Below are 25,695 nucleotides of genomic sequence, written 5' to 3'. Positions count from 1 at the left end.
CCAGATTTTACAGCCTGTTAAGTTTTCTAGTGTTTATAGTGAATCACATAATTATTCAATAAGCACCTTAAACAGGACATGGAAGAAATTATTTCTCTCCTGATCAGGGAGAGGGCTGGAGTGACCGAATGCTGTGATGAAAGGTAGATGAAAGGTACAAAGGGATAGGTACACATCTTTCAAGTGTCATCAGTATCTCATCATCTTGTGAGCACTACAGGAGAATAAATTCAAAAGTAAAGACAAGACTACAATGTAATGTTTTGAGTGTTTTGAGATAATTGGAAATACTCAGGTTCTGGAAACCTTCACCTTCAGGAAACTGTAAGAAGTAACCCAACAAACGCGTCCTGATGAGATGCAAAGATAACTATTCTCAAGTAGGAAAATGTGCACTAATTCTCTGTTCTTTTTTGAGGAAGTTATGGGAGCAAGGAACTAGTTATTGGAAGAGTAATTTAGGCATTTCAATGACATTGATAAGACAACACAGTGCTGTAGTTTGAGGACATGAAACTCAGAAGAAAAAAGTAAAAGATGGATGGAATAGCAGTACATTGGAGCAAAGAGGAGTAAATGAGAATGTCTGAGAGGAGAATATTCTCAGTTAAGCTATTTCTCTGCTTTCCTTGCTTTTTCAGATAGGTTTTGCCTGGAAATATCCACCTTTATTTTATTTATTTAATATTTCTTTGTCTTAGTCCCTGTATCTGAGAATCTGAGGTGGTGGGAGGAAGATTGATAGGGTGCCATATACGAATCTGCTAACTTGAGATTGTTTCTTTTTCATATTATGTTTTGGTAACAACTCTCAAGAGCAAATTTACTGTCCATGTGAAGACAGAGCCTGCAAGCATAGCAGTGTTTCCTTCTGGAACTCACCTTGCAATGTGTGCTGAAAGAACCTACCGGCTTTGTGTTCTTGCTTTGTCTGCAAGTCAGTCCAACAGCTAAAGGGCAGATATGTCACAGAGCATCTTGTATTATAGACTGCTTTTGAATATGTCAGCTGCAGCATACACATAATCTGTATTCTAAAGAGATGAAGAAATATCCACTCCAGAGTAATGATGGCACTAATTTTAACAAAAAAAACCATGCACAGTTAATCAATAGTACAGAACAAGAGCCAATTTTTATGGTCTTTCATTTTCTATGAACTGGACTGGAACAAGTATGAATAACTTGGGTAGACAGACATATCTCAAACTACAACTAAAATCTGTACACATTATACCAGAGATATTATTCTACTTTTTCTGTGAGTGAAAGAAAAAAAAAAAGGCAAAAAGGCCAGGAAAGACTTGACATATAGTAACAAGACAGCAAGACCTTCTAGAGTATTTTAAACATGACATTCTAGGACCAGCATTCAAATATTTTAGGTTTAAAGGTATATTTGGATAGAGTCTGAGAAGCACCTGAAATTTAGGGAACAAATCCCCCAAAATCTGTCAGCTGTGATTACTGTGATTGTGATTACCTGTGGTTTCTGAAGTAATGAATGCCTTGTGTTTAAAACAAGGAATTTGAAATGTAATGACATGGATGTATAAATACTGGAAAAAGAAAAACAATTCTCTTTTTCAGTGAGGTTAAATAGCAATTCCAGTAATGAATCATCTTCAAGTGTGGAATGGCAAGAAGACAGTCTCAAAAGGAAAATTAAAAGGACAGGCAATCAATGGGAAGTCACTGCTTTTTTAATTAAATAGTAAGTGATGTCAGCCTTAACTCAGACAAAATTTAGAAGAGCTATAAACAGGAGTGTAAGCAGTAAATGAAGGACTCTGCAGACTAACGTTCTGATTTCAGACAAAGCTTGCAGAGTAGAACTGTGGGATTCAGCTCTCTCTGTCCAGCAAAAAAATGAGATTTCTCTGATAACTCCTTTTGACAAGGTAGAAATAACAACAGGTTTTCGTGTCTTAGGAACACACTTTCCAATGAGAATCCAAGCCTGAGTCTAAGAGAATGATAATGGCTCTAAGGATTCCAAAGAACTGATCCAAATTATAAGACATAAAGATACTTAGGTGAATGGGTGCAGATGACTTAGGAAATCACAGTGAAGTTGTTGATCAGCCAGCTTTAATTAACATTAGGTAGCTATGTGTTCTGCTTTGTGCAATGATTTTTGTTATTTTTTTCCAGCAATGTCTCTAATCATGGCATTTCTTCTTCTTCTTTTTTTTTTTAAGTTTATGTTATCAAAAAAGAAGAGACAATTGTAGGAAGAGTATATTGGTTCCACAGCTTTGCAGTCATCACCATGTTTCAGCAAAAAAACCCTATGATCTAGTGACTGGGATAATTTTAAATAGGCCTTGTTGATTGTATTTCAGGCAGTCAAGAGCATAGATTTCTTATTTAACTGCAGCAGCTTTATGTGAATCCTGGGGACAGGTGTTCATTATTTTGCACTGTGTCTGTTTAGTCACTTGGAAATGGCACTGATAGCAATTCTGGCCTTAAAAATCTATAAATCTATACTACAGATAGTGTATATAACTTAGTTGGTAAGCACAAATTATTATCTTAATTACATGCTTCATTTGAAAACTCAAAACACTATGTAAAAATTAAAATTTATATTTTTTCATAAATAATTCATTAAGGTGTGAACCTGTTCAAAGAAGAGAATAATAATACCAATTTCAAGCAGCTTTATGGTTTATATTAGTTTTATTTTCTTTCTTTTACTAGGGAGTAGGTCTGTGCCAGATTAAAAATAATACATTTTGCTAAATGTCCTGCCTGACTCTTAAAAGTTTGAGATTTAAAATCTAGATAAACCCAGATCCACATCTTGACTGAAAATGTTTCCATGTTCTAATTGTACCACAGAATCAGCCTTCAGCATTGGATTATAAATAGCTCAAGGGACTGTTTTCATCTGGAAACCAGAATGACTTTAATTGCTTTTAATTTTCACCTTATTTAAAGACATTTTATTTTTCCAAACTTAGCCAGGAAAGCAATAGGATTTCTTCATCTGCCCCCCTTCAAAGGATTCAGTAATGTATAAAGGGTTAGCAGTAGCAGCTATTTTTTCATTAAGTTAGGATGTATGAAAGCACACCAAAAGTGGGGCAAGAAAAATGATTGGATAATTTCAGGACCAACTGGGCAGGAAGGTGAGGTCTATGATGAAGCCACACTACAGGGGATGGTTATGCCTTGTGGCCGTGCCTAAGGCTATGGTGCTTGGAACAGAGTTTAAAGGGTCAGTGTGCAAATTAAACTGCAAAAAAATAGGGTCTTCAAATCCAGGTTTACCTTTTCTCAGATTTATTTTTAAATTCTGTCAAAACCTACAGTGCAAGATTTTTACTGAGCTGAGGTTTTCTTTCTCCCTCTCTTTCTTTTTTCTGTACTTCATTTTTAAAAATCAGTTGGTGTCCAGCTAAGTAGCCAGAACAGTAAATGATATTTGCTTAGCCCAGACACTTGTTATTTTAAATGATATTTCTCTCTTTTTCTCTTTTCCTAATTTTTGCAAATACAGCAGGTTTAGATTTTATTGGTTGAAGTGATTTTATTGGTTGAAGTGATTTTATTGGTTCACAAAATGGTTCTCTCTCTCTCTCTCTCTCTCTCACACACACACACACACACACACACAGAGAGAGAGAGAGAGAGAGAGAAAACTAAAAGAAAACAGACCAACATGAAAAGAAAATTATGAGTACTAAAGAGTTTAAGTTAATATTTTAACTACCCTCAATTCTCACTGCAAGATTTTGCCAGCATTCTGCATAGGATAAATGTAGAGCTATGAAGCTTCAGAAAGAGGTGAGGGAAAGTTTGCAAATTAAGGATGCACAATGCATGGCATCCTATAATGGTAAAGACACATGTTCCTGTTTTTAGGCAATTACGCAGCCTGGTGTGAACATGGCTTAGAACTACATCAGTGTTCCTTCTGCCTGCACACATCCTGAAAGAGATTTGAGTCCCTGATAGGAACTTGCATATGCCAAAGGGAAGCTCTATTGCAACTGCTGTCTTTCCTCACTGAGTGTTTTCCCAGCACACAGAGACTAGGTCCGTGTATTTTTTATTGGATACAGCAGTTTTTATCTTTAGGGATGAATCCTGTTCAGTAAAAACCCATATGAACTCTCCTAATTGCATAGATGGGAACTATCATCCTCATTTACATTTAAGAAACTAAAAGCAGAAGAATAAAAGAAAAAAACAACCCAAATGTTGGTAAAGCAATGAAAGGAGTCTGAGCAATAAAATGGAGGAACTAAAATGCCTTGTGCAGCGTATGAGGGTATACATAAGAGGAATACCATAAAGATGATGGAATACTTGCCATGACTGCAATAGAAGAACATCAGGAGGATAAAAAGCAGTGACACAGATTAAAATGGATCTTAAATGGTAATTCCTCTGGGGAAAGATATAATACATCATCTCATGAGGATAACGCTATATCCATCACAACTCAGAATTTCAGTAGCATTTCTTTTAAGATGACAAGGAAATAAGTAGTGTTGGGAACTGTGTAATTGTGGGAGACTTTAGTTTTCCAAATACAGGCTGGAAAAGGACTGCTACTAGTGTTATTTGGGTACTGCTTTCATTCTACTTTGTGATAACTCCCCAATTTCTCTACTAACTACATGAAGCGTAGTCTTGATGATAGTGTTTGAAGCATCAAGTTTTTTAACAGGCTGAGTGTTGTGGTCTCAGTATGAATTTGTAAATGTGGGCCCTTCCCCCCATACCTGTTCCCTGGTTATCTGAGGTTGTCAAAGGCTAGAGTCAATGGCCCAAATGTCTCTTTTCAATCCTGTGTAGAAATTCAGTCTATGCAGAAATTGCCCATTCTTTTATATCTATGAGGAACTTCCACACTGGGGGACAGGTAGACAAAACTTGGAAGCACATGAAAATCTACATTATTTTGTAGAAATTGATTCTAATTTGTCAGTAGTTCACAGAGATGCAGGCACAGTTGCTTGTGAGGGCTCAGGATGCACTGAAGTTTAAGTGTTTTATCTTTGCAAAATGTACTTTTCCTTCACAGAAGTCAAGGTAGACAAGTACTTCAATACTTTTCAGAGATGGTCCTGTGATTCTTGAAAGTTTAAGGTTGACAGTAATGTCTGAGGCTCCTGACAGTTCTAGAAAAAAATCCATTTTCTCAGTAAGCCCAATTCTGAAAAACATCAAAGTAGTTTACAAATCTGAGTTCCCACTGGGCTAAATATAATAAGAGGATGTTAGCAATTCCATAATGATATCCATCCTCCCTTTTTCTGTCCTTCCCACTGAGCTCCAAAGTAGTGTTCTTTGCATATTCACTGCCAGTCTGAAGAATATGAAGAGAAAACAACCCATTTGCTTCCAAAACAACAAGACATATTATTAGCTAATCCATATGGGAAAAGGCTATAGTGCTGTTTACTTTACCAAATCTGTTTCTGATCTATTATATGTTGTAATCTGTTTTTTTTATTATTAGGGTTTTTTTTAATTCTGTTGTGTTTCTGTGTATTTCACCTAGGCTTATTTTGCTGGTTGACAGTGGATTCTGTGTGTTTAAGGAACTTGCAGAGGAGGGGACTGAGAAAGAAAGTTTATTACTGCATCCAAAGTAGAATATGGTTGATAATGATGTCAGAAAAAGGGGTCTCTGCACTACTCTGAGTAGTAGGACGTACTACTTTGAGCATAAACTGTCCTACCATGTCTGTACTGATATAGAATTGTCAATCTCCAAATTTACACTGAAATTAATCAAAGTAATATCATCAGCATAAGAAAGATGTAATAAAAAAATTAATTTTGTGTTTGAGAGGATTTCACTGAACTGATGCTGGGATTGAATCATTAGCTGCTATTGTACATGCACTACAAAACTTTCCATACTCCTGACCAGTAAAGGGCCACCTTATTTTAGTGCCAAGCAAACCGAGTGTGCTATGGCCATGCTCCCGCAACAATCAGCGGGAAAGCTTAAAGTTCATTAATTGGGAGAAGCAGCACCATCATTTTTAGGCAGAAATACACATTTAAGGGATGATACAGGCTCTTAAATAATAAAACAAACAAAAAGCCACTGTTTCAATTATTACTCTTTCATTGTTTCAGGTAACTTACTGTTTGTACCTTGCTTGAAAGAATGTACTATATATACTTAGCACATTAGCGTAGTGCATTCATTACAGAAACAGCCAATCTGTTAATCAAGATAAAGAGGAACGTGTTTGAATTACTGCACGAGTAAGTAGTCTGGCTTCTGTTCAAGAGAGCCAGGTGGTTCTGCACCACAGTTGTGTCCTTTTGGATGACCATTACAAAATTTCAGACTGCAACAGAACAGTGAGCATCTGAAAGACATTGGTTAACAAATCTTGGTGGTGAGAACTGTTGTGTGAGGTCCATGGATGCAGAGGATCTGGTGAGAAACAGCAAACCCGGCCTAGGCAAAACACACAGAAGCTCAGCAGAGAATTTAAAAGGCAGCCTGCAAAAGATAATAATCATCATGAAAGCTAAAATAGGTTTGGAACAGTAAACAGCACCCTAGACTTCTCCCATATGGATTAGCTAATAATATGTCTTGTTATTTTGGAAGCAAAAGGCTTGTTTTCTCTCCATATTGCTCAGATTGAGATGTATGTATGAATAGTACTGCTATGGAGTCCGGTGGAAGGAGAAGAAAGGAAAAGGTGGATAAGACAATCTTGGCAACTGGATGGATAACACATCCAGATGGATAACAAAGAGCATGAAGTTATTGACACAGGTCACTGTTTCTTTTTCTTTTTTTTTAGTAGATGTACTTACCCAGAATGTACAGTTTCCACCTCTTTCCTCTGATTTACCACTCCTATAACTTGCTACTGGTACATCATAGAGAGAAAGTACAGATGGAAAGCTAAGCTCAAACTGGAAAAAGAGGAGGAATGTGCTAAAATTACAAATTCCAGGATGTGGCATAAGCAGAACTTATTTAGAATGAAAATCTTCTTGTGGTTTTTCAATTTGGTTCAACCCAATCAAAAGCCTAAATGCTACTTTTTGATTTTTTTTCTGAACTGAAAGAACTGAAATATCTTGGCAATTTTTCAAATTCAGCTCAAGCCCACACAGTGTCATGTTACACTGAACCCCCATGAAACCTCTTAGTATTTTCACCTCCAAATTTTCCAGAAATTTTAATCCATGAAGCATACTGATATCTTTATTTATACACTTTTTGGGGGATAAATAAATGCAGTATAAAACTGAATTTTGAATTACTCAAATTTCACACACTGATAAGATCAGACTATCAGGAATCAGTAGATGGTGCATGTAGGAACCAGATCTTGGAGACTTATCTGATGTGAGCAGGGATGCAGCTTATTTTTAGAAGCTGAGCATATCATAAAAAAAAAAAAAAAAAAACCACCACCAACAAAAAAAACTGTTCTACCACAGTTTCTCTCACTGACTGATTTATTTCCTAGTTACTGAGTTTTTGTCCAGAGGTCACAGCTGTATGGGCAAACAGAGATACTGTGTAGTGTTAAAACATAACAGTCACTAAATGTCCACTGTATGATCAGATTTAGAAAGTACTGACTTAGTTGTAGTATAACAAATACTTTAGTCATAAATGAAAGGTTTTTTTTCTCCCTAGCTATTTAGTTCTCAAAGTGAAAAAGGAGTTATAAAATGTGCCTTAAACAAAAGATAGCATTAACAATGCAGAGCTAAGAAAATGATGTAGTATTATCGGAAATGCACAAATCAAAGTATCAGCTGTAATGTCACTAGTTCTAAGGAAAGGGAATGAGGCTTATTTGCTCTTTTAATTCCTGCACTTGTACTGGATCCTCAAAGGAAGAGGAGTATTTAATACTTTGTGTATATACCCAGAAATAATGTGTACCTCAGAAAAAGTAGTCTTGTAAAAGAACCTCAGGGCTGTAGTCGCTTTGCCAGCACCTCTCTCCCACAGTTTGTGCTTTGTGCATCATGGTTCCTGCCTAGCTGTATTGCAGGGAAGATGATAGTGGAAACCTTGTTAATGACATTCAACCACTGAACTAAATTTGATTCAGCCAGCAGTGCTTTTATAATAAGAGAACTAAGTAAGACAGTGCTGGAGCACAGTTCTTTTCTTAAGGTGAATTGACATTTCTTGATAGCAGTTTTTTTTTTTAAATCAAAAGCTTTCTTTTAAGATGCTAAAGAACAAAGGAACCCCCTACAGACCATAGTTTGCTCTGCTTCAGTATGCTGTCCCAGTATTATGTGTTTTGTTCATTGAATATGTTAAAAGAAAATGGTCGTATTTTTCAGGCAGAAATCTCCCTCCTGTTTGACACATTTTAGTCTCCAAAGTCACTGGTAACGTGAAAACAGAATACAGACAGCAGAAGTGAGGAATTTTAATCAGCAGTGTGACTTTTTGAATGCTTCTCTGTTTCTGGACGCCTTCCACACGGAGAAAAAAAGATGACGTCATGTGACCGTGACACAAAAGCAGGCGAAGAAAGCCCCCGGCGGAGAAGGCGGGTCGCCCTCCAGCCAGGGCGGGTAACGGCTCCCCGCTCCCAGCGGCCGGCGCTAACGGCCGTAACGGCCGCGGGGCAGCCGGTAGCGGCGCGGAGGGCCGGCGGCGCCCGCCTGCGCCCCGCGCGCGGGCCACCCGGTGGCGCTCCTGCCCCTGCAATGGCCGCTGATGGCCGCCGGCGGCTTCGCCCTCGCCGAGGGGACGCGGAGCCGCAGCCTGGCTGCCTTCGGGCGCGCCCTTAGCTGCGCCGCTGCTCCGGGGCGCCGGCTTCTCCCGGGCCGGGATCCTGTCCCGGCCGGCGGCGGCGGTCGAGCTGCCCTTCAAATTCACGGGAGCTGCTGCTCCGATGCAGTGGGGCGCTGTATGAATCTGTGTGTGTAATCACTGCATGGTCTCAGAGACCCCAGGCTTTCCCCAGGACTGGGGGTGGGGTGGGTGTCATTATTCCTGGGGGGAGCAGTTTAACCATGCAGAATGGTAGGGAAACCTAAGCTGGTTACTCATATGAATCTGGAAAGAGGCTGTAGCATCAAAATGTACAGAGTAGCTAAAAGGCTATCAGACGATTTTACGTAAGCTACTATAGCTCATGTCTGGGAGAGTCCTCTGACATTGCTCTTCCCTTGTGGAGCAAACCTGACGAGTGATAGACTCCACTCTTCCTTACACAAAGCATCTATTTGTGCGTATTGCTTTCTCTTTCAGAAATACTAGCTCCCAACTGTAAGGAAGTCATTAAAATTAATTTATCATAGTTACTACTACAAAAACCATTCTGTTCTCTCAAACATTTCTAGCTGTGTCAGGTTCCGGATAACATTACAAGAGGAGGTTGCAGTTTGTTTTAGTTGTGGTTTTATTCAAACAAAGACTTGTACTTGATTGTGCAAGCTCTTTCCTGTAGTCTGTTTTTACCTACTAACCCAGGAATTGCCTACTAGCTCTGTGAATATTAAGTTTACATGGATTTTTTTCTTTGGTTAGACTGGCTAACCGAGGTCTACCAACAGAATCACTGGAAAAACTGCCGTACACTTTTCTTAGTATTCTACCCTATCATATTGGGATAAAGGAAAAAAAGGAAGAGAAGGAAAGCACAGGTGCCAAATAGCTGAAATAAAGAGGTCTGAGCTCAGCTGCTTGCTGTAAACATGCTGTTCTGACATATTTCCCTCTCCTGCAAAGTAATAACCTATTGCACATTCACTGCTTTGTTATGCTAATCAAAGTTATATAAGAATTAAGCACAGCTATTCCCAGAATGAAACCCTAAAAAAATTAACCCTTGATTAAAAAAAGAAAAATAGTAATCTCAAGTTTCTCTAACCTATTTATTAAATGTAAGTGAAAATAGGTAGTAACAATGTCTAACATGCACATCTATTTAACATGCATTATATCTATAATATTAATGTTGTATAGAGCTTTATTTAAACTTTAGTGGTTATGAGGTAGATTTCAAAATATGTTTTTTTTGAGGGGGGGGAGATTAAGGACTCTGTGGATATTAGTAATGCAATATGTTTTTAATATTGCCCAATTAACTGTATAATGAATGAGAGAACATTAAATGTAAAATTTGCAGAACCCCAGTGAAGCACTTGACAGATTTCAGTGACCAAAATTTTCAGACCTGGGACTTACTTTGCCTTCCTTCCATCTTTTACTGTTATTTAGGTTCCAGTCAGCACAAAGAGTACTGGGTGGTGCAATGATTCATTAGTGCAATTGTGGCCTAAAGAGTTTGATAACCAATATGATCAATTTCCATGGATGCTTATCCTGCCTGCTAGAGCAATCTGATTAAATTCTATTCCCAATGCAAAACTTTTTGTCTGTTGTTTTAAGAACACTCTTTTCAGTCTTGATCTAAATTTTTCTTCTCTCCTTTATTTTTTGTTTCTTGCTCAGTTTTTCTTCTGGTTTCTTCCTTTTTCTTTACATTACTTTCTGCTTTTTCACGTTCACCCACGTCTTCTTCAGCTCACTGACATTTCAGTCTGTTGATGCACACAAACATTCTGCCAAAACAGGTTAGCTAGAAATAGTGCCATCCTCAGTGACTGCTCCATTTTCAGCACTGCTTTGTACCAACTGTGATTGACAGGGGTCATGCTGTCAAGCCTAATAGTTCCTAAGTGATGATTAGCTAGACTAGTGATATCTGGATGGGGCTTGATGGAGACCTAGCTTTCCAATGCACTAATCTCCTTTACATCTGGCTCATTTACTTTTTCAATGCCAAACTGGATAATTTGCCATGATTTCCTAATTATTCTGGTTTCTTGGCTGTTGTCGTTTATTTTGCCTCTGTGCCCCTCACTTGTGAGCTCTGCAGGGTCTTATCCTAGGGAAATATAAAGCATAAAGGTAAGAGGAAAGGAAACACAAAGTCATTTGAATAGGATCTCCCTTCTCAAAGTTTGCTGCTTTGTCTTAATGATAGGGAATTGCAATTCAGTTATGCAGTTCAGAAGAAAAGTACTGGACCTGTGTGCTAAAAACAGTGTACCCCAGATGAGGATTACTTAAGAAAGTGGAAGTCCCAGACAACCTCTTTACATTTTGCTTTCTTCTTTCTTCTATCCTTTTTCTGCTTCCCTGTACCATAATCTAATAAACTTCTATTCTTCTTTCTTTGTCTACTCCTGTTTAAATTCAGAAAGTAAAATAATAATTTTGGACATCTAGTTAGCCCTTAATCTGCATTCATGAGACATTATAAAACTTCCTTTATGTTGGGTTTTATTATATTTATTATATTTTGTTTGGTGCTCTTTTAGCTGTAGGGGAATATTAATGGTTCAAACAGAATTACTTATTCCAGGAGGATGGGTAGTGTCAAAGCCTCTGTGCTTCACCAGAACACCTGAACACGCTGCATGCTAAGGTTATGGAATAGAGGAACTGGCACATGGAGCTGGCACCTGTTCTCTCTCAAAAAGCATCTGAATCAGCCTGGGGAAAATAATTTCATTCATTATAAAATCATTAGAATAAAAGTCAGAGGATGTAATGAAGGTTAAATTCCTGTCACTGCAACAGTCTTGTGACACAAAACCTCTTTGGGTATGGGTATGGATATGCTACAGTTTTGTTTAAGATCAGGAGTGTACTCTTGAAACAGCACTTACAGTATGCTTTGCATTGTGGAGCAGTCCAGTCTGAAAGAGTGTGCAAAATGGATTGCTCTTGGATGTATTTTATTCAAAGTTTAGGATGAAATGGAAGGACTTCAGGACTGTATGTAATGCAGTTCAACCAGTAATGGACTTCAGTCCATAGATCTTTAATAGGTCTAGTCCACTGCAGGTTTATTTTTGCTGGCCTACCAGCTGTAGGCATCATTCCTATGGGGAGATTGTTACCTGAACAGTGCACAAGAGCATTTCAACATGGAGCAGGAACAGAAAGGAAAGGACTCTGAGCAAAAGACTGCATTCAGTGGGTCAACTAACAAGAAACTGGAGCAAGAAGTATATTGAAAGAAAAGTTAAAAACATCTCCTCTGGAAAATGAATCACCGGTCTTGCCTCAAAGCCGTAAAACTCAACTGTTTTTAAAGTCTAAAATATCACACTAGTATTACTCCAGGTCATTTTATTCACCTAGCAATGGTTCCAGAAATTCATTTAGTGTCAACATCAGATATTCTTCACTGGCTGTTTTGCTCTACAAATCCACTCCTATCATGCTGCACTACTTATGCATGTAGACATAGCCTTTAACGATTGTCATGATTCAGTTTCTCATCTGGAAGCTAATGATAATACATTTCTGATAGGAAGAGTTTTGTGAGGCTATGGTCATTGACATTTGTGACATGCACAAGAACTATGCAGGCAGTGCTTTTGAAAAGCCTATAAATAGAACAACCTGTTATGCCTTTGGGATTACTGTAGGTTTTGGGTTTTTTTTTAAGTTCAAGTTTAGAAATATTTGGTAATATTATCATTTACATGCCATGGAATTTCAAGAGCAAAACACTGTTTTCTGTTATTCTGTTTTAACTGTAGATTATGGTAGTAAAATAACAAGTTGTATAATTTATGTGAAAATTTCAGTTTAGCTGCTTAACCCTTACTGGAAATTTGCAGAATTTGGAGTTTGCAACTTCAGAAAGTTTTAGAGTTGGTTTATTCCTTGTTCAAGTTACATCACCAAGTATATCAACTTGAGGACTCTTTGGGAATGGGTTTCATCAACAGAAATATACTTTGGAAAATAAAATGGGTTGAGGACAACAGTTTCTATCATTCATGACTAGTACATGATTGCTGCACAATGTAAAATCAGAAAATACTGCAAGAAAAGGGGGAGATGGCAGAGAAATAGCTCTAAGATGGTGCAGGTACTTGCCAGTCAAGTAGCTAAGGCATCTGAGGAAAAACTCCTTTGTGAATAAAACTGCGAAATTTGACTTGAGGTTTGATTTCACTATCCCTTAGTTGAATATGTAGGCAATTCTTTTTATTCTTATTAGTACATGAGGGAGGGTGTTTGTTTGTTTGTTTGTTTGTTTTTAATATGGCAAAACTTGTTCACAAATCCATTCGCAGCTTAAGTGGTTTATCAGTCTTCTAAGCTTACCTAAAAATTTTTTGTCATGCTCTTTTGATACAAGGTGGTCTCAGTTTGCTTTTCTGTAGAATGGAATTTACATCCAGTCTTCAATGGTTGATGCACATCTAAGTTGTAGTGTGGAAGACTGAGACTTGCAGAGTAGTTTAAATGATAAATCCCAAGGAAATAATATTTCTTTTCAAATCCCATTCTAAAAGTTTATACAGAATTTTAAACAATTAATGTGGTGCAGCTATTGTCTGTAGACAATATGAAACATGCAATTTTCTATCACTTGAAATAAAGACATGCCTCTTAAAGTCACACTGTGCCATTCTCCTTTTACTCTCTTGTACCAAGAGATATAAGGTGATCTTGAAGAATTATCCCAGTCAAAACAATATACCTACAGAATGGTACCACAGTAATCTTGATTATTCCTGCAGACTATGATAGTACACTTAAATGAGGAATACAGCTGCTCTCCTGCTAATGTGTTGTTGCTATTAACTCATGCAAATTTATTGTCTCATGGAATTCTATCATTTATTTTTATAGCCAGCTGAATTTGGATTTTTTTTATTCCTGTTGAGCCCATAGTTGCTATTTTAAAATGTTTTGTCCTTTACATGTAAATAAGTGTCCAATTAATAAATTTAGAATAAAATAGAAAACAATATCTGTAGAGGCCATGAAAGCAAAATTCACTTTTGGCAAGTAGAATTAGCAAACAAAGTGCTAACATTGTCCACCTAAGTTGGTGTGCATGACAATGATCGAGAAAAGAGAAAGCTCAAATAAAAGTTCTGCATGAATTTGATTTACAATATATTCTCATATAGCCTTGAAAAAGAAATATGTTGACAGCCAAATGGGGCTCTGGGAACATTTTAAGCTTAGAAGGTTTGCTGCTAGATAACCCGTGTGCTGAATAAAAAACATCTTCATCTCAACCCCACATGCCATGAATTTTGTGGTGACAGTGGAACAATGATATTTCACATGGAACCTTAACTTGCTTTAATATAACCTTTCTTATGTGCTACTATTTTCAAAATAGGGAGTTAGAATCTTTTTTTTTTCTTTTTTTTTTTCCTCAGATACCTGTTGTTTGAGTCAGAGTCTCTTAAGATGTAGGAATGTCTTCTTTGATACCAGTAAAGTTGGACCAGGGTCATGTGTGCAAATGATGTCACTTTTATAGGGGTGGCATTAGTAGTCATTAAAAATAATGATTCAAGAATGCTTAGAAAGCCAGATGGAAGAAAAGACACCAGATTTTAAAAGCAAACAAACATACAAAAAAAAGAAAAAGAAAAAGAAAAACACACACACCCCAACCAAACCCCCAACCAAAACAAACAAAGAAAACTAAAAAAAACTTGGGGAGTACCTCCCCCTTCACCCCCAGCCCCAGCCTTCAGATGTTTTACTTTCAGAGACACAATGGGAATAGGAAGTGCTTATTTCTGTTTTGTACTCCGAAATAGCTGTGTCAGATTCCCACCTGATGCAAATCCATTGACTCTTGTAATATTAAACCAGTGGAAGATGTGGCTGGCATAAGCCTAGAATCAGAAAAGGCAAAGAGAGCTGAAGCATGTGTTGAATAAAGTGTGTGACTCTCAGTATGCACAGGTCAGAGTGAAAGTACTGATGCAGAAAGGATCCTGTATGCAGTATAGTCAGAAGATCTACTGACTCTGTTACATGTGTTTTGTATAACTCAGCTTTCTTTGGCCAGTGTTCATGTCTCAGCTACCAGCAGGACATTCAGCAGCCTGTGAGATTCAGCTTGGGAGTTGCTGGTGTGACTATGTGTCACAACAGATGCACTTCCCTTTAAACAGACTTCTGTTTTATTTTGTTTTCAAAGCAATTATTATTGGACTGTACAGCTGAAAGATGAACTTCAAGTCATTCAGTCCAGCCTAAAGCCTTTGTGTTTCTGTCTAGGTTTTCGGTACTTTTAGGCAAAGATTTAGGGCATTTACCACCTTAACAGTTATTTGGCTGCTGTTTGCATCTTAGGGTATGAGAGTGCTATGCTGGTAAGACATAACCTGTTTAAGTACTATAGAATAAACCAATTGCTCCTTATATATATATATATATATATTTATTTATTTCTGTGGGAGGGATGGGGGATGTATTTTTGTTCCCTGCCAAGTTTTAAATGGATTTGTTTTTATTTTATTTGTTTGTTTGCTTTTTTTTTTTTCCCACCAAGCTTAATAACAACATGAAATGCCTAGTTGTGGGACAGTGTAAAGCTTAAAAGTGTGTTGTCTTTAATGTGCCTAGTGAATTCTCACAGGTGTAGTGAGAAGTGTACCCTCTCACCATGTCAGGCCAGCACTCAGTGCATAGATCATTCTTCCGGTAAGGGGAGAATGGATGAGATGGAAGGAAGAGAAGAGGAAGAGCAATTTCCACAAGGCCACCTGTTTGTCAGCACTGGAGATACTTTAAGCATACATTTGCAAAGATTAAGGACATTTGACAGAGTTTATTTCTGAAAGACTCTGTTCTCAAAAGATGAAAATTATCTACTAGAAATATAATAATTGATAAAAAACTGATACTTGGCATGTCAAGATTTTGGGAAAAAGCATCTCGTTTTCGTACTGATAAAAATGCACAGGTTTCTTCTATCTTGGTTCAAGTCTGAAATTATTAGTCATATTTGCAATCTGCCACTACATTTTGTAAGTAATGATTTTTCAAAGCTAGAAAGTACTTTTATTTATTATAAGTCACTCCTTCAGCAGAAACTGTATCAGCTAAACAGTAATTAATGTCTCAAAATGAATTTGAAAATTTAGATTTGATTCTTGTTACTTTCTTTGAAATTTTCCTTGAGGAAAGCTATGACTTTGGCAACTATCTGTCCTTACTCTCTCAAAACTCTTTTTCTTCAATATAAATCCATTTCTTAGTCATGCCTAAGAAAATCAAATGTAGCACACTCCATGCTGCTACTATTGTTGCTAGCTGCTTGAAACGTTATTGCTGTGGACTGTAACAGTCAGCAGAGGCTTTCAATAGACAAATGGTAGAATCTAAGACATCCTAATGATAGAAAAAATGACTATAGTCAGAGAAAACTCATACAATAGCTTCCTACAGGGCTTCATTTTGTTAACAATGTCAAAATATAGAATCATTTAAACTGAACACTGTGGTTAATTTAACTTTGTGTGAGGCCTGATACAGTTATATTATCCCATTTCCTTGAACAAAACGCTAATTATGTTCTGCATTTGTAGGCCAGAATACTGTGAGAGCAGTATTAAAAAAGATGGGTTTTGAAACACAGTGACATGCAATATTTAATATACCAGCTCCTTTGAGCAGGATGGGTGAGTGATTAATTGACAAATATTATTCATGTTTCCATTACTGAACCAGACTTTTGACCTTGCCATTCAAGTGTTTTTTTTTTTTTTTTTTTTTAATATATTTTCTGGATATGAAATATTTAATGATCTACTTTTTTCTGAGCTAAAAATTTGAAATGTATAAAATATATGTATTATAAACAAGTAACAAATTAACAAAATCTTACACACCACTTTGTGTATGTGCCCAACATTTGGGATCACAACAAACTTTACCTTCTGGAGGGGCCTTTAAGAGATAAAGTCATGTGGTACATACTCATTAAATACAAGAAGAAGAAGAAGAACAACAACAACAACAACAACAACAATCCTCTGATGTCTAACATTCCTCCTTATATCACATATCACTTGTCATTTATCTTTCATAAGTTATATCCTAGTACTTTAACAGGAAGTGATGGTGGCTGTGAGCCTTCCACTCTGGGGAGGGAGAAAGTAAATTGAGATCATCGGTTTTGGACAGCAGATTTCTGCCTGGAAAACAGTGAAAATTGTGACTAGTGTTCAGTCTTTTAGCACTATGCTATTGTGTTATAAGGGTAGTAAAAAATGATAAGTGAAACCTTGTCTGGTCTGAGGCAGCCAGTGATATAAGCTATGGCTGAGCACTGAGACCTGCAATTAAAAAAATAAAATAAAATAAAAGCATGTTCACCAGAAAGGAAAAATGTCCAAAATAAAATATTCAAACAGTAAGTCTTCATGAAACACACTGTGTAAAGATACACTAATCAGTGTTCCTTGGTTTGTATTAGAGAAATAAAATCTGCAGTATAATGTAATTTGACTTCAGTATTTAGAAAAAGGAAAATGATGTAATTCTTAAGTAATGCCACAGCGACTAGATGACTTTGGCCTGTGAATTATTCTGTACACTTTGGACTAAATCTTGTCTTCTTGTGCACCAGAAAAAGTCGCCTATGCCCAATGAAACAAACAGAATATTAAGATTAAAGGCCTGTTCTGAGTTCTTCAGTCAGCATGGAAATTATTTATGTTTGGTTCCCATTGGCCATGCTTATTTCTTTTTCAGAAGCTTATTTACCAGGAGGAGGAAAATGGAAAGGTACCAAACAGAATATGTGGCCAAGAAATACCTATGAGGACGGACAACTCCTTCACTCCACACTGCAGATGCTCCGGATGCGTGCATGTTTTAGTTCAGTCAGTCAGATTTTTGATATGCCTGTCTTAAAAGAAAGTGAAGGCATAGTATTACCTGGACTAAATATGGAAATATATCCCAAGGACTCCATCAGTATCAAATTACTGTAGTACTCCTTTTACTTCCTTCACCTTAAACCCAACCCCCCCCCCCCAAAAAAAAAAAAAAAAAAAAAGTCAGGTTTATCTTTACTGTAGTCTCTATATCAGTTTTCTCCACTCTGGAAGTACAGCTGGGAGAATCTTGCACCTTGTCACGGAGTAGACTCTGGTAAGACAACAGGGAACAAAGCTGCCTGGAGTTCATGAGAACCTTGCTGTCAGCTCTCTTCTCTGAACATCTGAGGAGAAGAAGCAAGAGCAGTCATCTTAAGAATGTTGTATTTTGGTGCATATAAAATCTTTTAGGCCGACAAAACTAAAACAACATACTTCTTTTTAAAGTCAATATGAATATAATAACCTTAGCAGATGTTCATCACTTTGTTGCTCATATGGCACTAATAGTATATAACTCAAGCATAGAATGAGGTTTTATGAGGAGGTCACTACATTGCTCCTAAGTTGCTTTGGGTTTGATAGCATATCATCATGTGAAATACATTTCTTTAATCTGATCTTGATTTAACAAATATTTTTCTGATTTTATTTGGAGATGAATATGCTAAAATTCTTCTGGTATTTAGTGCTGTGCAGGACCAGGCCCATAATGTGTTTGGGCCCTGCCCACAGAAATAGTTTTTATTCTCAAAGGGTAAAGCATTCCTGGTACTATATTCTTCACCTGCGTAGCATTGCTAGATTTTCAAAGAACAACGTTAATCTGCATTAAATCTCTCTTTTTTTTTCTTTTTTTTCTTTTTTTTTCTTTTGTGTGGCAAAGGCAAAAGAAAGAACAGAAATCTTCTGCCAGTTACACAGCAAAGTATATGTCATCAACCTAAATTATCATTAATTTTTACTTTGACAGTATAAACCTCATTACATTGTCAAGGTTAGAATAAATAAATAAACAAATAAATAAGAACAGGTGTTTATTACTATACATGCTAGCTATTACTTGGCAGCTGAGACTTCAGAGTCAAATTCTGCTCCCACTGAATTCAGCAGGAATTTTGCCAATGGTAATGTAGTAAGGATTTGGCTTTCATTTATAAAGGAAACCACAGAGCTAACAGTGCTAACAGTGATGTGAGAACTGCAAGGACAGATCAGTTATGACAGAAATTTGTTAAAAAAATGGACCTAACCCTGCAGTCCTAGCGCCATCAAAATTATTTCAGTGGGTAGTAGCTATAGAAAAAGAAAATCAGATTAGGAAGTCGTGGAGTTTGCATTTCATAGGTAAATAACATATAAACTAACAAGAAATGATGAGGGAGATGCAAAGGATTACAGAGAAGATATGTGCACTCTTATTTTTGAAAATAGGCTGAATACCCAATGCCCAATTTTTAGTCACAATGAAAAAGATGAGGCAGTAAATAGCCAAGTTTGCAAGTGCCTTTACTTCTGAAAACAGCAACTCTGAGTTGTGTTTAGAGTAGCATCTGCTGAAGACACAGCTGAACATCAGAGAATGAGAAACTGAAAAATTAAACCAGTATATTTCTTCATTTGCTTTTATGAACACTGCTTCATTTGGAAGAATTGTAGGCATATTTTCATTACCTGATATCCACTAATGTAGAAGTCTGTGATGTCTGCTTTCTGTGACCTACCATAATGACATGTTTTTTCTGAATTAAAGGGGGTAATATGCTGTGAACTAAAAATTTTCTCATAGACTCTATGGAACTTTTAAGTGCTCTCCATATCAACACAAGACCTATGGTTTGATAAGTGTTGAGTTGTGAATCAGTGCGCAAAGACTGAGTTCATTCACTTTTTGCTGTCTTGAAGACAATAGCAATGCTTAAGATGGTACAAAAACACCCAGAACCCTGAATAGATGGGTCAACTGAAACAGCACAGCTGCTACTGGGAATAGCAACACAGAGAAACAATGCTGTAGAAAGCATGCAGCCGACTAGTGTCTCACTGCTATTGTCTCCCTTCTGCACACAGCCGTCACTTGGAATTTCACAGTGACAGTGAAGCTGGAGTCCATAACTTTTACTCTAAAGTACTAAATTTACCCATTAGGTCTAGTGGGAAATATCTGTAAGTATGCTAAGGTCTGTTTTATATAGCTGAGCATTTCTTTATAGCCTATCCATTACAGGGCAATAGTGCAATACATACTACACAATTCATTGTGAAAACTGAAACAGTAAAAGGTTTATACAAGTATTAATATTATTCATCACTAGGAAATATCAGGAGAATTAATGATTCACTGCCAGAAGATGTAAAGAAACCATCTCACTTTAGTGTGATTCTCAAAAATATGGAAAACAAGAATAGACAATAACAAGCTTACTTCTTGTTTTTGTCACCATCGTTATTTAAAAGTCTGTAATTCAACTGGTAAAAACAGGGATATTTGCATCGATTGGAAATCTTACCATAAGGTCTCAAATGCTTACAAAACTTCATGTGTTTGGTCAAAATCTTACTTCTGATCAATAAAGAGCAAGAAAAATCTTTCTAGGTCTGTTTGCTCTATGGTTTCTCATCTTTTCTTTGGAAATAGTTAATACTAAACTCTAGGAGGCTGGTATAACTCAGCATGGCAATTCCTAATTGAACAGTTCAAATCTTATGCCCTCTATTTTCCAGGTGAGACTGTTTTCGTGTTAATACTTATCTTCATATAAACAGAAAGTCAGCCCTTATTTACCTTATTATGTAATATACCCATCTAGATATAATTTACCTAGAAATGTTAACATATTACAAATAATATATTATTGTAATTCTATTATAAAAAATGTTTCCAGTTATTTTTTGCTTAGGTAATTAGATGTATAATCACAGTGCATTGAGCATGAGTAGGTGTATAATCATAAGTACTTATTTATATGTATTATTTTTCCTAGCATGGTGGTTGGCTTATTGACAACAGTACTGAGCAAGTGACATAATGTGGACATACTTTTCATACTTCTAACTTCCTGTGGCTTTATCCTTGGCTTTGTTTGTCATGGATGTCTCTGCCCAAATACCCAAATACCCAAATACTCTGCCCAATGGTTTGGTGTCCAGTGTTACACTTTTTGCTCCTTTCTGTGCCTATATATATGTCTCTTTTACAAGACATGAGAGAGAAAACTCAGAGAGGGAGCTTTATTTGTGTTGTCAGATTATGAACTAGGAAAAAAAAAAGGATATCAATCCGACAGGCACAAGAAATTTCTGAAACTTCAATTTGCACTCAAACAATTCAGATGACTTTGAATTAGAACTTAAAATTTGGCATGAACAGACACACAATTGTGAATGAGGATAAATGCATTTGTAATGTTTGAAGAAATTGGTTGTTCAATAACATAACTGACATTGTGAAATAGCAATTGAGAATAGGTTGCTCATTTATTACACAAAATCATGCCAAATTTTCATTGTCAACATGTTCAGATGTAAAGAAATTCAGAAAGTAAATCTTCCTTCATAGTGTGGTATGGCTCACCTTGTACAAATGACATTTTTCAGCAACTACAGTACAATATAAGTAAAACAATTACATTTTTCAGTAAGTGCAGTATCTGAATGACTGCAGTGTGGTGAGAGCTATGGGGACTTATTCATAAGTGAGGTATAAGTACGAAAACCAAGTTTGTACTTTACTTGTAAGTGTGCTGTAGCAGGATAAAAAGGAAATGCCAGTATGAACACTCTCTTCTAAAGTTATTCATTCCTTTGACAGTCCAGAAATTACACAGCCATTCATTTGCATAGATGAGATAATGGACTAGTCTGAGACAATGGACTGGCTTGGAACTAGTAGATTGCCTGAACCTTCACAATTAAGTATTTGACTCTCTATGTCAGGTGCTCTTGAGATGGAAGTTTTGGACACTTCTAGAAGTACTTCCAGGCAGCTCCTGCTGTGCCTAGTCCAATTATGCTTAGATGTGTTGATTAATGTCCTGGGTTGAGAGTTTCTGCTTCCCCTCCAGAGGTTTCCCTAGGTGATTCCAGCTGCAGAGGTGATCAAATTGTACATAGATAAGACTATTGTAAATAGTCAATAGAAACCACTCCTGTAAAATAGTCATATGGGACAGTCTTTTGTATCTAATTAAGATAATCTAAATAAGATAATTAAGGTAATTATGAGTAATTAGCAATAGAAGGTTGAACAAGGAAAATGTGGACCTGTTGCTGAATGCAATGGGTTATTTAGTGACAGTGAATACTAATAAGGCAGAGGTACTCATTGCTTTCCTTGCCTCAGTCTTCACTGTCAAAGTCTGTCAGACCTCTATGACTAGTGAAGGGATTCAAAGAGGAGAAGACAGTGCATGCAAATCAGGCCAAGTATTATGACTTGAGAGAACTTGATCCATAAATGTCAGTGGGACCAGACGGTCTTCATCCAAGGGTGCTGAGAAAGCTGGCTGTCAGAGGGTTGCTCTTAACCATTTTTCAAAAGTCATGGAGATTAAGGGAGATCTCTGATGAATGGGAGAGTCAAATGTCACATCCATCTTCAAAATCCACCAAAGGAACAATCCAGGAAACTACAGACTGGTCAGCTTCACTTTCATACTAGGGAAAGTCAGGGAGTGGGTCTTCTTAAAGTACATTTCTGGGCACATGAAGGAGAATAAGGTAATAGGAAATAGCCAGGGTGGATGTACCAAAGCTAAAGCATTCATGACCCACAGGATTGCCTTCTGATAATAAATAAATAAATAAATAAATAAATAAGGAGAGGGGGAGGAGAAGGAGGAGGGGGAAAAGAGGGAATGGGGAAGGGGAGAGGAGGGGGAGGGGAGGGAAGGGGAGAGGAGGCGAGGCGAGGCGAGGCGAGGAATGGATGTCATTAGCTTCAGCTTTAGCACAGCTTTTGACACTGTTTCCCATAATATTCTTGTATCTAAGTTAGGAAATGATTTGGATGGGAGGACAATCAGAGAGGTGCAAACTGGATGATTTGACTTAGTGGTTAATGGTTCGTACTTTGCCTGGAGACTGGCAACAAGTTGGGCAACACAGGGATCTATCCTGGGACCTATCTAGTTTAACATTTTTTTCAGCAACCTGAAAGAGGTGGTGGAGTGCTTGCACATAAGGTTTTCAGATAACACCAAATAGGGGCATCAGTCAATATTTTTGAGGGTAAGGCTGCTGTCCAGGGGAACCTGGACAGGCCTGAGGAACAAGCCAACATGAGCCTCCTGAAATTAAGCAAGGATAAATGTGAGCTCACACACTGGGGAAGGTAAAAAAAAAAAATACAGCCAATAATCCAATAATAATAGTACAACAATAATCCAGTAATAGAGTCTGGGGACTGACTGGTCGAGGAGCAGCTCTGGCATAGAGGAACTTGAGGGATGTGGTAGACAGCAAGCTGAACATGAGGCAACAGTGTGCCTTGTCAGCAAAGAAGGTCAACAGTATTCTGGGCTGTATGAACAGCCAGAATACTCATGAAAGATCTCTTCCTTATCACTATCGCTAGCCCCCTTTGCTCAGGACTTGTTAGACAACATCTGGAGTATGATATCCAGCTTTGGGCCTTGTAATACAAGAGAGACATTAATAAACATTACTGAGATCACAGGAGGTAACTGAGATGGTCACTGGCTGGAGCCCAGGTCCTGTGAGGAAAGACTGCAGAACTTGGGCTAGTTCAGTCTGGAGAAAGTAAGGTCTCAGGGGAGACTTTACAGCTGCCTTGATCACACAGGGAGGTGATCAAGGATTCAGAACCAGGCTCTTCACAGCAGTGCATGGAGGGAGGGCGAGAGACAGCATACATAAGCTGAAACAAGAGAGTTCCAGACTGGATCTAAAGAAAACAAAAAATCACCATGAAGACAGTCCAGCAGGGCAGCAGAGGAAACCAGACAGATTGTGTTATCTCTGTCCTTGGAGGTTTCCAGGGCCTGACAGGACAAAGCACTAAACAGCTTTGTCTGATCTCATAGCTGGGACAACTAGCAAGAGTTTGGATCAGAGACCTCCTGAGGTCCCTGAATTGTTCTGTGTTCCTGTCCTATGAATGGTCATTCAGGACCACAGGACAGCTGCATTATAAGAACTGAGCAAAACAGCAGTTTGGTGAGCCAATCAAGCTGAAGACGCAAGGACCCTTATAACAGAAACTCCCATTGTCACTAGACAGCAATCTAATTCCCCATACAAGTGTCACTCCATGCCAAAATCCCAATAAATTAGTTATCCTTTTAACAGACACTCTGAGTATGTGTACAATAGCAGTATGAAATAGATGGTTGCTGTAGTCAATTGTGATCCTGAGGCAGACTTTGGTTTGCAAAGGCAGTGTTGTATTTTTTGATATTTCCTACTTCTAGCATAATTAAAATTTCAAATTCATTTAGTTTACAGCTTGATGTGATTTATTTGTTAGTATGTCATGTGCAAGGAGCTGCTATGATGGAATGAGTATATCTCTATATCTCAGCTTTCATTACTTTTTTTAAAAAAAGAAAAAAGTGATTCAAACTCTTACTGGTATGAAGACACTTCACTTCAAGAAGTATCTTAGTCTACAGATATGTCTGAGAGATTTTGTTTCAAGTTATGAAAGGCTTCACTTTTACATATGACATTTACATAAAAGTTTGGAACACGGTGGCATAGCCCTTGCCAGAGATTATTTTAAAAGGATGAAGAGAAGATCCAATGAGGAATAGTGGTCTGGAAACCGCTAGGAATGGGAAGTGGAAATCACTCTTCTGTAATTTCCAATTCCTCATTTATTCTGGCATTCCAAAACTAAGGTAACAGGACAACAAATGTAAGCACTGCTTACAACAGAGCTCTGAGCAAAGACGTTGAGTGGAGAAATGGACTTATATCAGCTTTGAAATAATGTGGTGGGGCAAGTTTTATTGCTTTCTCCTAGCTGGAATTCTGTCCTTCATGTAATTCTTATTAAAACTTTTGCACGGAGACAGATTTGAGATGAATTGTTTGGAAAGCAGATACTCTAAAGTCTCTTCTCTTACAACCAAACTGCTGGTGTTATATAATTAAAAAAAAAAAAAAGATTTAGAATAAAACTGATCCATCTTTTCCTTCAATATCTCCAGGAATACAGTGGAAAAAGCTGTTGACGAGGTGAATGGGAATAAAGCAAAATGAATAAAATGGTTTATCATCATAATAGGTGGCTGAAGCGTAGAAGAAGCTTCCTGCTGTTTCACACATAATTTTAATCATGCGTTTGCCCTAGCACAAATACACATGGTAGACCACCCTAGCAGAGAGATAATTTTGCTTGTGTCATTGCACAATAAATTAATGAGTGTCTTGGACATCTGTGTGAGAGCTGACTTTTCTTTTGTTTGCCTCAGAGGTTTTGAAAAGCTCTCTAGTGATGGTGGATAATAATTGAGTTCTTCCAACTTCTTCCATTCTATGCCTCCGAGATCCTTCCTCTTGTGATTGTGACCTCTCATATCCTTCTCTTATTGTTCCAGGGTATAACCATCTCTGTATTTCTACAGAGAATTCACCTTCCAGGCTTCAGCTACTGAGGAATAAATGACAGTGTGCTGTGACCTTTTTATACTAGCACTTCACAGTCTCATGTGAGTTACAATTACATTTTCTGTTTTTGGCATGTGCGGCCCCTCAAGGTTTTACACAGCTGAAGATCTGTGGCAGGTCTCTCCTGAGTATCAGAAACAAGATCACCCAGATAAACAGCAGCTGTACATTCAAGTATGGAATTATTTCTCATGCAAAACAGTGTAAGCATCCTTCATGTAAAAAATCAAAATAAAGAAATATTCAGAGATGAGTGAAACATTTGGTTAGCATTCCAAATGTTAATTTGTCCATTAAAAACCCTCTCTGTTCCTAGTTTAACACTACATGTTCATAAACCCTGGAAACTGGTAATTTGTCATTAAACAATCTACAAAAAAACATGGGTAGCCAACCTCTAAAATGAAGATC

This window comes from Apteryx mantelli, chromosome Z (assembly GCF_036417845.1).
Source record: "Apteryx mantelli isolate bAptMan1 chromosome Z, bAptMan1.hap1, whole genome shotgun sequence".
Taxonomy (NCBI): Eukaryota; Metazoa; Chordata; class Aves; order Apterygiformes; family Apterygidae; genus Apteryx; species Apteryx mantelli.
The sequence above is the reverse complement of the archived record's forward strand: the minus strand, read 5'-3'. Positions refer to the sequence as shown.